This window comes from Macaca fascicularis, chromosome 2 (genome assembly GCF_037993035.2).
Source record: "Macaca fascicularis isolate 582-1 chromosome 2, T2T-MFA8v1.1".
Classification (NCBI taxonomy): Eukaryota; Metazoa; Chordata; class Mammalia; order Primates; family Cercopithecidae; genus Macaca; species Macaca fascicularis.
This window is the reverse complement of record NC_088376.1, coordinates 91814761-91829662: the sequence shown is the minus strand read 5'-3', so window position 1 is coordinate 91829662 and position 14902 is coordinate 91814761.

The window sequence follows — 14902 nt, the reverse complement described above, 5'->3', positions numbered from 1 at the left end:
CTGTGTTGGGAGGTTTTTGTGCAGATCAAGTGAGAGTCATTTAAATCTGAAAACAGTTTGTACTATGTAAGGGATTATTACAAATTAGGGATTATTATTATAATTCTAGCACAGCAGCTTGTAAATATAAAGTTCTCAATAAATATTTGCTCAAAGTCAAAAGTACAGGTGGCCAGTCCACAAATAAAGGTTATTCTGAGATATTCTGCAGTTGCAAAGTTAAAAATGAGACTCTCACAATGAGAGATGCCATTAGGATTAACTCTACTTTTTTTTTTTTTTTTTTTTTTGAGATGGAGTCTGGCTCTGTCGCCCAGGCTGGAGCGCAGTGGCCAGATCTCAGCTCACTGCAAGCTCCGCCTCCCAGGTTTACGCCATTCTCCTGCCTCAGCCTCCTGAGTAGCTGGGACTACAGGCGCCCGCCACCTCGCCCGGCTAGTTTTTTGTATTTTTTAGTAGAGACGGGATTTCACTGGGTTAGCCAGAATGGTCTCGATCTCCTGACCTCATGATCCGCCCGTCTCGGCCTCCCAAAGTGCTGGGATTACAGGCTTGAGCCACCGCGCCCGGCCTCTACTTTTAATCATTGTAGAGAAATGTAATACTGAACATAGATTTACCCCATTAGAATAGACATAAAAGACTACAAGATTTTTTTAAAAATAAGAATGCTGCTATTAGAGTTTAGGTTTAACTTATAAACATCTAACAAAAGCAATCTATTACTTTTATATTTCCCTGTATAACTGATTTAGTACATTTATATTTTCAAGACAATTCTTAGCATTAGACTGTCAGTAATATTCTGGGTATGTTGGAATGTAATTTAATATATTTATCACAGTTAGGCACAGCTGACTCTGTAACCAGATATAGCAGTTACTTATGTGCTTTGTACGTTAGAACAACATAGCAGAGACCTTTGGCGGGGGTGGGGGATTGCTTTTAAAAAAAGGTTTGAAAAAAAGAGCGATTACTAATTGAACATAAACCATGTTCTACAAACTTCACAAGGTAGTTTAAGTGCTAAGCATTTCGTTTAACCAGAAATCAATAGCTTACTTTCTGTCACTGTATTATTATGACGGGTAAGGCTTAAAACTGTGAGCATTTTTTAAAAAAATGAGTTAACTTATACTGAGAACAAGTTTAAGAAGGACAAGTCTGACTTCAGTACATATTTCCTATTCTCATTGTCTTATATCAAGAGGTTACATCTAACACCCTGCACTTATTCACATATGCCCAGGCCCATCCAGCAACAACCCGCATTTCTCAGATAGTGAGCGTTGCTTCCTTTTCTCTTTCTCCTATTTATTTGTAGATGTCTGTGTAATTTTAAAGTTCATCTCACTTATTGATATATTACATGTCTCTAAGCCACTTGGTGGCAACATATAGGGAGCACCCTGGTCCACACAGTGATGTTTCCAGAGCTAATGATATATACTGTATGTCACAACTCACCCAGAACTTACAAGAAAAAAATAAGGCTTCCAGACCAAAATCCCAAATGCAAGCATTTCTGAATTTGTAGCAAGGATCACATTTGCAACATTGCTAATTCCAACCCTTCCAAAACCTTCTAATACAGTAGTATGTAGATTATTAGGGTGATAGAGAACATAAAAAATGTGTAGTCAAAATATCATTTGAGAACTTCCTGCATCAGAAGGACCTGAAATGATTACTGAAAACTGCCCCACTCAGACCCTCAGAGTCAAAATCCCTGGGGCTAAGCCAATTAGTCTAGATTTTTATTACGTTCACTTGGTGATTCTTATACATAATAAAGTTTGAGCATCTCTGCTATCACATATCAGAATATTTATCAGAGATAATTCTATGAAGCTAGGCTTCAGAGAGCAGCTGACCTGCTAGCATACAAAAAAGCAGGGGCAGCAGGAACACAGGTTATGGCTAGGCATGGGCACAAGCCATTTAAAGTCAGGAAAGCATAACAGTCATACGCACTAGTTGCGGTTGGATTCTATGTGGAGGAAGAAATACTGGTTTGTATCAGCAGATATCAAAATTGGGTGGGAAAGTAAGCAGAGCAAGAGGTCATGTGAAGAAGCTGCTTCTCAGAGAAATGGTCCAATCTCTGGATACTTCCATAGGTAAACATAATTTAGGCCTAGTTGAAGGTCCTCTGAATTGTACTCTATTCAACAAAAATATAAATACACTTACAAATATGTACATATGTACGTTTATGTAAATATATGTATGTGTATACATATTATATGTGTATATATGTATTAAATACGTGTATATATTTTTAAAGATGTGGCAGTAATTAGACAAATTAGTCTCTGCTCTTATGGAATTAGTATTTCAGTAAGAGAAAACAAAAAATAAATAAATGGAAAAATATACTGAAGCCAGCTGGTGACAATAATATAAAAAAATTAAAGCAAGACAAAGGACATGGAGAGTAACAGTGTTGTTTTAGGTAGGATGGTCGCAGAGGTATCTTTGATAATGACTTTTGAGGAAAGACTTAAAGGAAGTGAGAAAGCAAGCCATGCAGATATCTGAAGGAAGATGCTTCTAGGTAAAAATTTTCGAGGTTGGAATATTCTTAGGGGGTGAAGGAGCAGCAAGAAGGCTAGTGCGCCTGGTGCCAACTGTCCAAAAGGGCGTGTAAGAGGGACTGAGATCAAAGCAGTTACCGTGGGCAGATCTTGGAATATTGCAGGCCCGAGGACTTGAGTTTTACTGTGAGATGGGGAGATTTGAACAGAATAGTGTTTTAAAAGGATCATTCTGGCTGTTGTGGAGAAAAGTCTGCAGATGGGCAAGGGTGGAAACAGAAAGACCAGTTAAGAGGCTCTGGCATGTCTAGATGAAAGATAATGACAACCCAGACCAGAGTGGTAGTTGGAGAGGTGGAGAGAAATAATCTGCCTATGTCAAAGGTAGATCTGACAGATTTTTCTAATAGATTGGATCTAGAGTATGAGAGAAGGACAGGAGTCAAGGATGTTTAAATGTTTTCAGCCTGAACTACTGCAAGAATGGAGTTGCCATTTACGGAGGGGGAAAGCAGCGGGAAGAAGAGATTTAGAGGGAAGTAGAAAAGAAGAGTTTGATTTGGTGGGGGCTTGTTAGGTTTGAAATGTTTATTAGGCATTTAAGTGGAAACATCAGGTAAGCAGTTGAAAATATGAGTCTGAAGTTCAGGAGTGAGAACAGGGCTGGACGTAAAAATGTCATCAGTGTAGAGAGGCCAGGAAACTGGGTCAGGTCATCTAGAGAATGCATGGAGATAAAGACGGGGCCCGAGGACTGAGTCGCAAAGCACAACAATGTTCAGCTGAGAAAAAGCCAGCCAACGAGAGGAAGCAGGGTCAGACAGCAAAATTGGAGGAAGCCAAGGAGAGTGATGTCCATGGGGTAACACGAAGAAAGCGTTTTAAGGAGGGAGTGACAGTATGTGACAAATGCTGACAATAGATTTAGTAAGATGGGAACTGAAAACTGACCATTAAATTTGATGACTTAAAAGTCATTATTGACTTTGACAAAAGCAGTTTTAATGATACAGGATGAACAAAGGCTTAAATAGATTTGATATCAGAGAAATTGAGGAGGGAAAGTAAAAACAGCTGAAATAGTCAAGTCTCAAGGAGTTTAGCTATAAAGGATCAGAGAAAAGGCTTGGTAGATGGGGAATAATGAGAAGGCATGGAAGTATGTTGTTGTTTTGAGGTGGGAGATATTATACGTTTTTAGGCTAATGGAAATGAGCCAGTAGAGAGGGGACAAATTACAATGCAAAATGAAAATGAAAACTGCAGGCATGAAGTTCCTGAGGAGATAAAAGAGGATGGCATCCAGTTCACAACAGGAAGGGTTGGCCTCGGGAGAAGAAAGTTTGCCATTTAAAACAAATGGAAAAGTAAAATATTCAGGCCCAAATAGAAGGAGATTAATAAATGTGGTAGAAGGATATGGAAAAATTATATTCTTGGTTTTCCCTCTTTACACAAAAAGAAGTAACGAGCTGAGGGTGAGAAGGGGGAGGGAGGTGCTTAGGATCAGTAGAGTGTAACAGTGGATTGACTAAAGAAATGTAGCAAGATTTGCTGGGCAGCATCAGTAATGTACTTGAATTTTGTGGTTTTCTTTTTTTCTATTTTTTTCTTGTTTTTCTTTTTGAGAGGAAGTCTCCCTCTGTCACCCAGGCTGGAGTGCAGTGGCACAATCTCAGCTCACACAACCTCTGGGTTCAAGAGACTCTTCTGCCTCAGCCTTCAGAGTAACTGGGATTACAGGCATGTGCCACCACACCTGGCTAATTTTTGTATTTTAGTAATTTTTGTATTAGTATTTTGTATTTAGTAGGTTTTGCCATGTTGGCCATGTTGGCCCGTCTCGATCTTCTGACCTCAGGTGATCCACCTGCCTCAGCCTCCCAAAGTGCTGGGATGTGGTTTTCAGTGTCAGGTGAGGCCAGCAATGTCTTGCAGGTGTGAACACAGTAGAAGGTTGAAGCTAATCAAAGTTGAGTTTTTGCCAGGTGATTGTGACAGAGGGAAAGAGGAGCAAGAAAGTTGAAGATGTAATCCTCATCATCATATAGTCACAATAGCTATAATTTATTCATTATCTGTGATGTGTAAGACATCATGCCCAGCAATTTATGGAACTGATCTACAATCTTTGCAAAAAATCTTAAGGGGAAGTATTATCTCCATTTTTCAGGTAAAGAAACTAAGGCTGAATGATATTCAGTGCCATTTTGCATATCTTACATTTGTAATAATGACTGTGATATTATTAATTCTGGTTTTCCATCCATGGCTCATTAGAAATGTAATAGGGAAAAGTGAAAACGTGACTGCTGGAGTCGGCTTTGGAAAATACCCCTCACGTACACTACAACCAATCCTGGCATGCTAATTTAAGTGCTTGAGGAAATTTTCTGTTTGCAAAACCTTTTGATAAGAGGAGAATAGGCTGAGTAATCAGATTTTTGAACTTGAACCAAGCCCAAGGAATTGACTCTAAGAGCTTTGAAACTTTTTGAAGCCTTTTTTCTTTTTTTTTTTTTTTTTGTAATGTCAAAGTTTCTCCAATTCTTTCTGTTGCTCATGGTGGTGGCTTGATTTCACCCTTAGGGCTTAGGACTCTTATTTGAGAAAAAAACAATTCAATAACTTTAGCAAGACAGCTATAACACTAAAATCCTAGTCTCAAATGGACAATGAGGAGTTAAACTGCTCTGCATTATAAATAAAGGGCCCTCTTCACTGAGTGCTGTTTCTGAAAATCATAAATTGTCCAATTTTAGGGGTTCTGAACCCAAGAACAGAGAATATTTGGTCAATGTCACCTCTAAATGATGGGGAAGAACACACTCCTCTAACATGGTATTGGCCAAGGAAAATGGGAGAATGGCCAGTTGGGAATAACAACATCTAATCTCCAATTGGTTTTCTTCTGCATCATAAACCCCATTCGGTTAACCTCAAGCCTTTCACAAAGTTTTATTTAAAACCACAGCCTGCTCTTACATGTCTGGGTGATTTAGAATGGGACCTATGTCCACACATGGAACAAGGTGTTGTGTGAATTGCTACAGAAGCCTTAAGAAATGGTTATGAGAAAGCAAGAAACCTAAAGAAACTGTCCAGATGAGAAGGCACGTATCACTGGAGAGTCCCAAAAAGAGGAAGTAGGTAACAAATAGGACTTCCTCCTAATCAAGGCAGATAAGGAGCCATCACTGCTGTTAACATAGGAAACTGAGGAACAGCTGAGCAACAGAAACTCTGTATCTCTTTACCACACATTTTCAGCATTACTTGACAATATTCATGTTAGCTCCTTACAGATAATATAAATACAAGGTATCCAGCCTAATGTTAAATGCCTTTGTGATTGTCCCCTACAGTTGCCGAATCCTACCCTCTGACTTGCACTGGTGTTCAAAAGACACAAAATTATATGAATGTTTCAGATGCAAAAGAGCAACACAGAGGGATCTACTAAGTAGCTATTCACTCCTTTCTCAGAACCCATGTCATATACTCTAGGTTTTCACCATGTTAAATTTCTACAAAAACACATTCTTACCACACCCCTTTTACAAACAGCACTCAATTTCTTCCCTCCTCACTGAAGTCACTGAAGTGAAGTCTGAGGCCCTCATTTATCTGTCTTTCTTTTTTTGTTTGTTTGTTTGTTTGTTTTATTGGCAAAACTTCACGGCAAACCTCATTTTGCAAAACTTAGAAAATATGGAAATAAAATGCAAAACTCAACATAAACTCACAGTGTCACAGAGTTGACATCGCTAGCATCCCAGAGGTATTTAATTCTAGAACAAATATTGAAAACATACACCTACACACATATCAGCATCTCTCATTATCTTCATTATCTGAAAATAATCTGCTTCTTAAAAAATGTTGAAATAGTAAATTTTCAGTTAACAGGAGCCTATATCCCATAACTTTAATACGAAAAAAATTTCAACCCATCAAAACCCTCCAAATAATTTCCTCAAATATCATTAAAACACTCTTAAACACCAATATAACAAGCGCCAAGAATTTCTGCATAATATGAGCATTGTAAAACCCCAGTTACCTAATTATTAAACTCTTAATGAACTCATTAGTAGACATGTTTGCATGCAGTACACATGGAGATTGTACATTAGCAAATGTAAATTACATTTTCCTTCTACACTACAGAAAGTGTGCCTGTAATGCAAACAATAACATAATGAGTCAGATAATTAAAATAACATCTGAATTAAACCTGGACTGGTAGACCCCTTGGGGTGCCTCACAGAAGCAATCACTGGTACCCTTAAATATCTAGATCCACAGGGAGAGAGTTGGAAAGACCATAAATGATAATGCACAGCATGTTTAAACTTCTATAGGGAACAGGTGCAATAAGCCTGCAGTGTGGTCAGTACACCTTCTTGCTTGCACATTGCTAGTTTTCCCTAGATAGTGTTGGCAAATTCCCCATAAGTTTTTTTATTAGGATAATGAATTCATATAGTGAATTGTTTTGTCAATTTTTGGTAATTGTTTTCAAAACTAATTATAGTGAATGTTCATTTAGAGAGAGTCAGAGAGCAAGAGATTATATTATATATATATGCATATATATGTACACATGCACATACATATGCCCTATGTATATATACACATATACTGCTATATATATTATAATAGGAATAACTTTTTTCATTAATGTTGACTAACATATTTTCCATGCCATTAGTTTCTAAATCACTCTTTTTAGATGATGAATGGTATTCTATCATACTCAAATGAATAAATCATCATTTTCCTATTGTTGGTCATTTAAGTTGTTTCCAATTTCCCATTATTAAAAAAGTAATTCTTTATACATAAATCTTAGTGGAAATTCATGATTATTTAAAATTTTTTGAAAGTGGAAATATTGTCACTGGACATGATTATTTTTGAAGCTCTTGATTCGTATTGCCAAACCATCCTCCAGAAAAGTTGCACTAAGGACGATGCCCCTGCAATGTAGAAAAGGGTCAATTTCAAGTACATCTCCAATACTGAGCATCTTCTCTAAAAAAAGAAACAGAGAAAGAGAGAGAGAGAACTTTGCCAACTCGATACGCAACAATGACACTGCTATGTTTAAGTAACCATTCCTTTTATTACTATTTTTGCTAACTTCTTTATTAGTCATTTCTATTTCTGACCATTTAAATTTCTTTATTTAGTGATTTTTTATTTTATATTTTGCCCTTGTTCCTACTGGATTTTTTATGTTTCAAAAATGTATTCATAAAAGGTATTTGCAATATAATTGCCCATTGTCCCTCATTTATGTTGTGAATATTTTTTCTTCTCAAAGTCTGGGAAATTTCAAAGCTCAAGTATATTTTCATTTACCAAACTGTATCAATTTCCTTAGTAGTATTTGCTGGTATAAAATGAGCCTCATCCATTTATTACAGCAGAGAATCTACCAAATTTTCACCCACCACCCCCCCCCGCCCCCACCCCCCAATTCAAATCCTTATCTTTCTTCACACTGGGTAGAAGAACCACATCTTCAACACTGGCCTAGGTGTCCCTGATTTTCAGGAAGGTCTGATAGGCTGGTCAAGTGGTTCTCATATTCCTTTTCCTGGTATTCCAGCTCTTTCGAGGTGGACAAAGAGGATTGGCCAGAGCTGAGACCTTGATCAAATCAGTCCCTTAACTTGTCCAGGTCTCAATTTCTTCAGCTGTAAAGTGATTACCATTATCCATTTTAGTTTTGTCTCTGATACAGTTAATAGTACATGTGCCTGAAAATAACTTTTCATTAGAGGGCTTAAAAGACTTCATTGGTTTTCAATGCTGAATTCCTTATTTTGCCAAATGGGTAAAATTAATAATTTCTTTTTTGATGAACATTAACTTTTTTGCGTATTTACTGAGTAAAAATTGACTGCATCACTTTGGAAAACTGAAAAGATTATTAATGGAAAGATGGAAATGTATTCATTCAATAATGCTCGGCACTGTGCTCAGCCCTGAGGAAACAGCAGTGTATAAGAACAATCTCTGCTCACTAGGATGTACAGCATAGTGGAGAAGGCGGGTCTGCAAATAAACAATTACACTCTTGTGAGATAACACTGATGAGGAGTGCATGCAACCACTATGTAATCACGAATAAAGCATGCAGAGTAAAGGAAAACATCATAGTGGAACTGACATTTGAACAAAGGCCTGAAGCAAACATATGTATTTCCTAGCACATGAAGGAGAAGAAGGAAGGGAGCAAGTTGCAAGTAGAGGGAACATCAAACACTCAGGCTGGAGGTATGACCCACTGTGGCATATTCAGGGGACTGCAATCAGCTGAAGAAGTCTAGACTATAATTGGGGACTTGTAGGAAAAGAAGTTTGGAAGGAAAAATAGTGAAGAGTTTGCTTGCTCTTAAATAAAATCTGGGTTTTATCCTCTTGTTAATGGAGAAAAGTTAATTTATTTCATATATATATATATTTTAAAGTAATGTACATTTATTTTTGAATGTTGACTTTCATTATTTCACAGAGAATAGATTAGAATGAAGAGAAAGAGGAGGACAAAAACTGTAGGAGGCTTTCACAAATAGTCCAGGAGAGCTATGACTCGAAACTAAGACACTATGAATGTTTATTACAATAATATATAATATTCTAGTGATTCACTCTTTTTGGAATTAAAAAATCTAAGCTGTACCATCCAGTCGCAAAATGCCTTACGCTGTAACAAATACCAAGATTATTTTGTTTTAAACATTTTAATTTTACAAGCATTTACTCATAGGCATTAAATATCACATCAAAATCTTAGTTCTTTTTTCCAAAGTAGCCTTAAGATTTCATTTTCCTGCTGACAGCTGTCTGTTGTAAAAGAGGTAAATCAGAATAGGATACTCAAGAAAAGAGAATTACTTTAATCAGGATTAGAAACTATAATTCCTAATTCCTTATAAGATTATATCACCTCTACAGTTGTTTCAATGTTGCTTATCTCCTTCTGCAGCATGAACTCTTTCAAAAATCAAATCCCTTCTCTTTATGAGGAACAAAACCAACATCATTTTCGTTTATATAAAGTAGAGCTTTGGTTCGATAATATTCCTGAAATGCTTTCCCGCAAATCTTCATGAGGATAGCTACCTTTTCCTAACTATTCATCCCCTATATTTTCTCTAATGTACTAATTTATCAAAAATGTTTTTCAGATATCAGTATTTTGTGGCATTAATTGAATTTGGTCATTACTAGTGTACTTTCAGTTAATTATACCCCCAAGTTCCTTTATTCAGTCATAAATAGAATTATTTATTTCACATTAAAAAATCACTTTAGGAATTAGGCACTTGACTTTGTTGGTCATCACATTCTTTACTTGAAAAAGCAGGGAATCACTCCACAGAGCTATACGCTTTTTCTCCCCAGCCTTAATATTATGTGATTCTACATAAAATCAATGACAATTTCATTAACATTTTATTCAAAAGAATTATATTTTAAATTCATATTGAGAATAAATTACTTTAGAATTATTTTATTTTCACGGTTTTCATACTGTTTCAATACTTCTAAAATATTTTCTACAATTATTGTTGAGAATTTTCTACATATATGATATCATAAGTTATTTAAGAATAAAAAGGAATAAAACAAGGTTCTTGTCTCTATATCTGCCTACATCTAATAGAGAGTTAAAAAACACAGAAATAACAAAAGAAAAATTATGGGGGCCTTGTGTAGTGGCTCACACCTGTAATTTCAGCACTTTGGGAGGATGAGTCAGGAGGCTCCCTTGAGGCCAGGAGTTCAAGACTACCCTGAGCAACATAACAAGACCCTAACTCTACAAAAAAAGTCTTTTTAAAAAATTAGCCAGGCATGGGCCGGGCGCAGTGGCTCAAGCCTGTAATCCCAGCACCTTGGGAGGCTGAGACGGGCGGATCACGAGGTCAGGAGATCGAGACCATCCTGGCTAACACGGTGGAACCCCGTCTCTACTAAAAAAATACAAAAAACTAGCTGGGCGAGGTGGCAGGCGCCTGTAGTCCCAGCTACTCGGGAGGCTGAGGCAGGAGAATGGTGTAAACCCGGGAGGCGGAGCTTGCAGTGAGCTGAGATTCGGCCACTGCACTCCAGCCTGGGCGACAGAGCGAGACTCCGTCTCAAAAAATAAATAAATAAATAAATAAATAAATAAATAAATAAATAAATAAAAATAAAAATAAAAATATTAGCCAGGCATGGTGGTGCATGCCTGTAGTTTCAGCTACTCAGGAAGCTGAGGCAGGAGGATCACTTGAACCAGGGAGTTTGAGGCTACAGCGAACTATGATCATGCCACCTCACTGCCGTCTGAACAATAGAGCAAGACCCTGTCTCCAAAACAACAAAAAAAGAAAAACTGTAATTAAAAGAATGTCATTTGGCATATCATAAATAAGTTCCCAGCAAAGAGAAGTATTCAAATAGAGGATGAAGAAAAGCTTCAGGAAGGAAATGGAATTTGAGACCAAATTTGAAAAATGAATGAGCTTCAAGAGGAGTGGAGAGACAGTACATTCCAAGAAGAGGCAAGAGTATGAGTATAACTTGGGCTGACTTTGGGGAATAATTAAAAAGTAGGGTTATTGCAAAAGGTAGAGAACATACAGAACTGGAAAAAGACAGGGTCAGTCTATGGTAAACCACTGTATTCATAAGTATTCTTTTGGTTGCAAGTGACCAAAAATCCAGTAAACCAAAAAAAGAGACGGCACTAGCTGAAATAACTTAAAGCCTACTTTAGAACAGCTTTTAAGTGTGGTTTATTTAGTGGCTAAAATTTTGTCTCCTGGAGACTTCCTGGATTATTTTTTCCCCCAGGTTGGTTTTCTTTTCAGGATTGGTGTGCTGGATTCTGGCAGTTCCAAGCTAACATCATTAGAACATCCAGTCCAGAGGAAGAATCAATCTGCTCCCAAGTAGTCCTGGAGTTCATTTCCCTGGTTGACTGACTTGGGTAATATGCTCATCTCCAGCTGTGACCAATGGGGACGGAATGCACTGGTTGGCTCAACGTGGGTGCTATGTTGCACCCCCAAAGCCTGGTAGTAAAATGTTTCCTACCACACAAATGGACCAGAGTGAGGAAGAGATGGTTCTTCAAAGCAAAGAGCCTTGAGAAAAGAGGCTTCCTGCCACTAGAAGAGGATGTCGCTCTGGGTGGCAAATAATATTCCATGACTATGAAAGACAAACTAAAGTTTTGGGACATTAGTGGGCAATGGAAAGCCACTAAAGATTTCTGAACTGAGCAGCGTTGTGATTAATGCTGAGCTTTGTAAAATTAATCTGGCTGCGACGTATATGATAGGTTGACGTAGGAGATGGATGGAGGTGATAAAACTAGCTTTAAATGATAAGAGGTTTAGGGAATCTGTGCTAGGATGCAGTGGTAACAGTAGAAAGGAGGAGTCAAAAGCAGCAAATATTTTTGTTCACAAATGTTTTCTCACCAGGACTAAGAAACTCTAGAAAGTACACTTAATATTAAAAGCAATATTGAATCACTGAAAGCACATTGTCCTAAAGAATAAACAAATGTAGTGTAATTTCTTAAATTGGTTTAATAGGAGGCCCAGCTCTGAAGCATCCAGCTTGTTTGTTCATTTGGAAGAACATTGCTGCCATCTCCTCGTCATCAGAGTCCGCATACTTTTATTATTCATAATTCTTCCTGGCAGCCTGGAGTTGGCTGTGTGGCTTCCCAAAGTTTTTCCAGATCAAATGCCCTGAAACACCAGCTAATTTCATTTGATGTGTCAAAGAGACAGAAAGGACAAGAGGGCAAACTTTAACAAAATGTTACTCCTTCTGATTGAACAACAAATACCAATTAGTCATTTTAATTTTGGCCTACAATTATTTTGACTTTTGTTCTCCCCTACACCATCTTTCAGCACCAGATTTTGAATTCTACAGATTATAAAAGAATGGTTGAATCAACAAAAGACTCTTATCTCTGATTTTTAAGTCCACAAGAACACTAACCTCATCATTTTTACTAAGCTTTTTCAAAAATTTAATAATTCCTGAATTTCTAATACCAATTTGAAATTCGGGAGGATTCACTTACTAATAAGCAAAATTAAATTTTGTCAATACAAAATAGATTCTACTGCTACCTCTCAATTATTTAATTGTATTACAGTGATTAAAATTGCAGTGGTACTAAGCACATTTCTTGCTGTAAGAAAGCTGAATGTGCTATGATTTTATGCCAAGTCCACTGACCACTCAAAATACAGTGAGATTATTTTATAAATGGAGTGAAATATGCGTTCTGCTTCTCTTGTGGTACTGAGGTTGCTCATGTGTTATCACTGTAAAAGGTAAGAGCTAGCTTTGCCACACATTTACATGAATAAATAAACCTTCTAGGCCACAGTGCTGGTCAAATTTTATGGTGTATACGAGCACCTAGGGATCTTGTTGAAACACATATTCTAATTCAGTAGGTCAGAAATGGCACCCAAGAGTCTGCATTTCTTACAATCTCCCAAGACATGCTGATGCTGCTGGTCCACACACCACGTTTTGAGTAACAAGGGTATTCAAATCTAATTACAAAATAAATCTTTTGTAAAATATTTTTCTGGACCTAGATTATTAGACACGCATTGTTTCTGAGGAAAACAAAGATAATTCAAATCTCATTCCTAGTCTAAGAAATATTCCAGGAAGGTGAAATTTAAGCTTAACCAATCAGAAACCACAAACTAACCTCTGACTATGGACTTTCCATTAGAACGATCCAAATAAGACCAGTATTCCTCTTTAACCAAATAATTTCTTTGCTCTGCTTCCACATTTACCCTATAAAATCTTGCCCTTCAATGACTTCCAAGAGAGTCCCCAACTGCTTTTGGTCTGCTGCTGCCTGATTCATGAATGACTGTTTGCTTAAAAAAAAAAAAAACCCTTCAGAATTTTAATGTGCCTTAGTTTATCTTCTAACAGAAGGAATAAGTGTGAAGAGGAATTCTTCACAAAGGGAAGCTTTCACTCCTGAGATTTTAAGAATGTAGGCAGTAACTAAATGAGTGAGTCAGGTTTAAGAAGAGAATATATTGAGTTCTAGCTTCAACTCTAGGCAGTTGCCATTCTGATGCAAATGCTTTTATGGTTGTTGCTCCTTGAACCTCCCGTTAGATAATAATAAGCATATAATGGATTGGAAAACTTTGACCCTATTGTTACTTCACAGATTTGTAGTACTTTTAAATCAAAGCACTTACTTTTCCCAGTTTTTATATCAACATGATACTATTCTGTGATAATTCATCCCATATTAAAATTTGCAGTACTTGAGGTCTCAGAAAATCAGTCCTCATCTTTTCTGAACTGGGAAAAAAAATGTCTGTTTGCATATTCATATATCATGGTTGGTAATTTACAACTTCCTTTGCATACATTCAGTCCTCAGCAGCTCTGCAGCACACTAGGTAGATATTTGTCTTATTTCAAAATTGAGGAAATAGAGAGTTAGTACATTTGCCCAAGAGAGCAATAAGGTAGTGAGATGGAACTAACACCTCTCCCTGCTGACTCCTAGTCCTGTGCTTTTTCCTATAAAGAACAGTAAAATAAGAACTGGATGGCACTTTACAGTTTACAGTGCTTATGAACATATCTCAATTTTCAGGGTAAAAAAATAAGTTTTTCAATACAGAGTTTAGACATGAAAAACTGATGTCCAAAGTAGTGAAAGGAAATTGTCCAAGGGTAATTCATGTCTCCTGCTTACAAGTCTTAGTCCTTTTGCGTTTATTTGGTTGTTTGTTTTAGGACCTCAGATGCATTGAATTGGTTCATTTCACATTCTTTTGTTCATTTTACATTCTCCTTATTTGTCCATACATGGTTCTATTTTATTTAGTTACACAGTAATTTTTAATAGGATATTAGATGTCCTATGAATCACTACCCAGCAAGAAGCTAAGACATTAACATCTAACCTTCATGTAAAATGCTTCCCCATCTCTTTCCCTGCCTCCCCTCACCCAGGGTCACCAACATTCTGAACACTATATTCATTGTTCCACTGCTTTCCTTTTTATATCATTGTATATGAATATATGAATACACATTTACATTTCTAGGGGATGTTTAAAACTTTATAAAAAGCATATTATGCTATATGCAATATTTTGGGGGATATCATGCTATACATAATATGAGGGGCCTGTATAATTGGAGATGTTTTTACCAACAAAATTAGGTAATCCCAGTATACACCACCCCGTGGTGGGTGTGTATATATGCACATTTATTGTATAGACACATCAAACTACCCAGTCTCACTTGAGACATATTTACATGCACTCTTTATA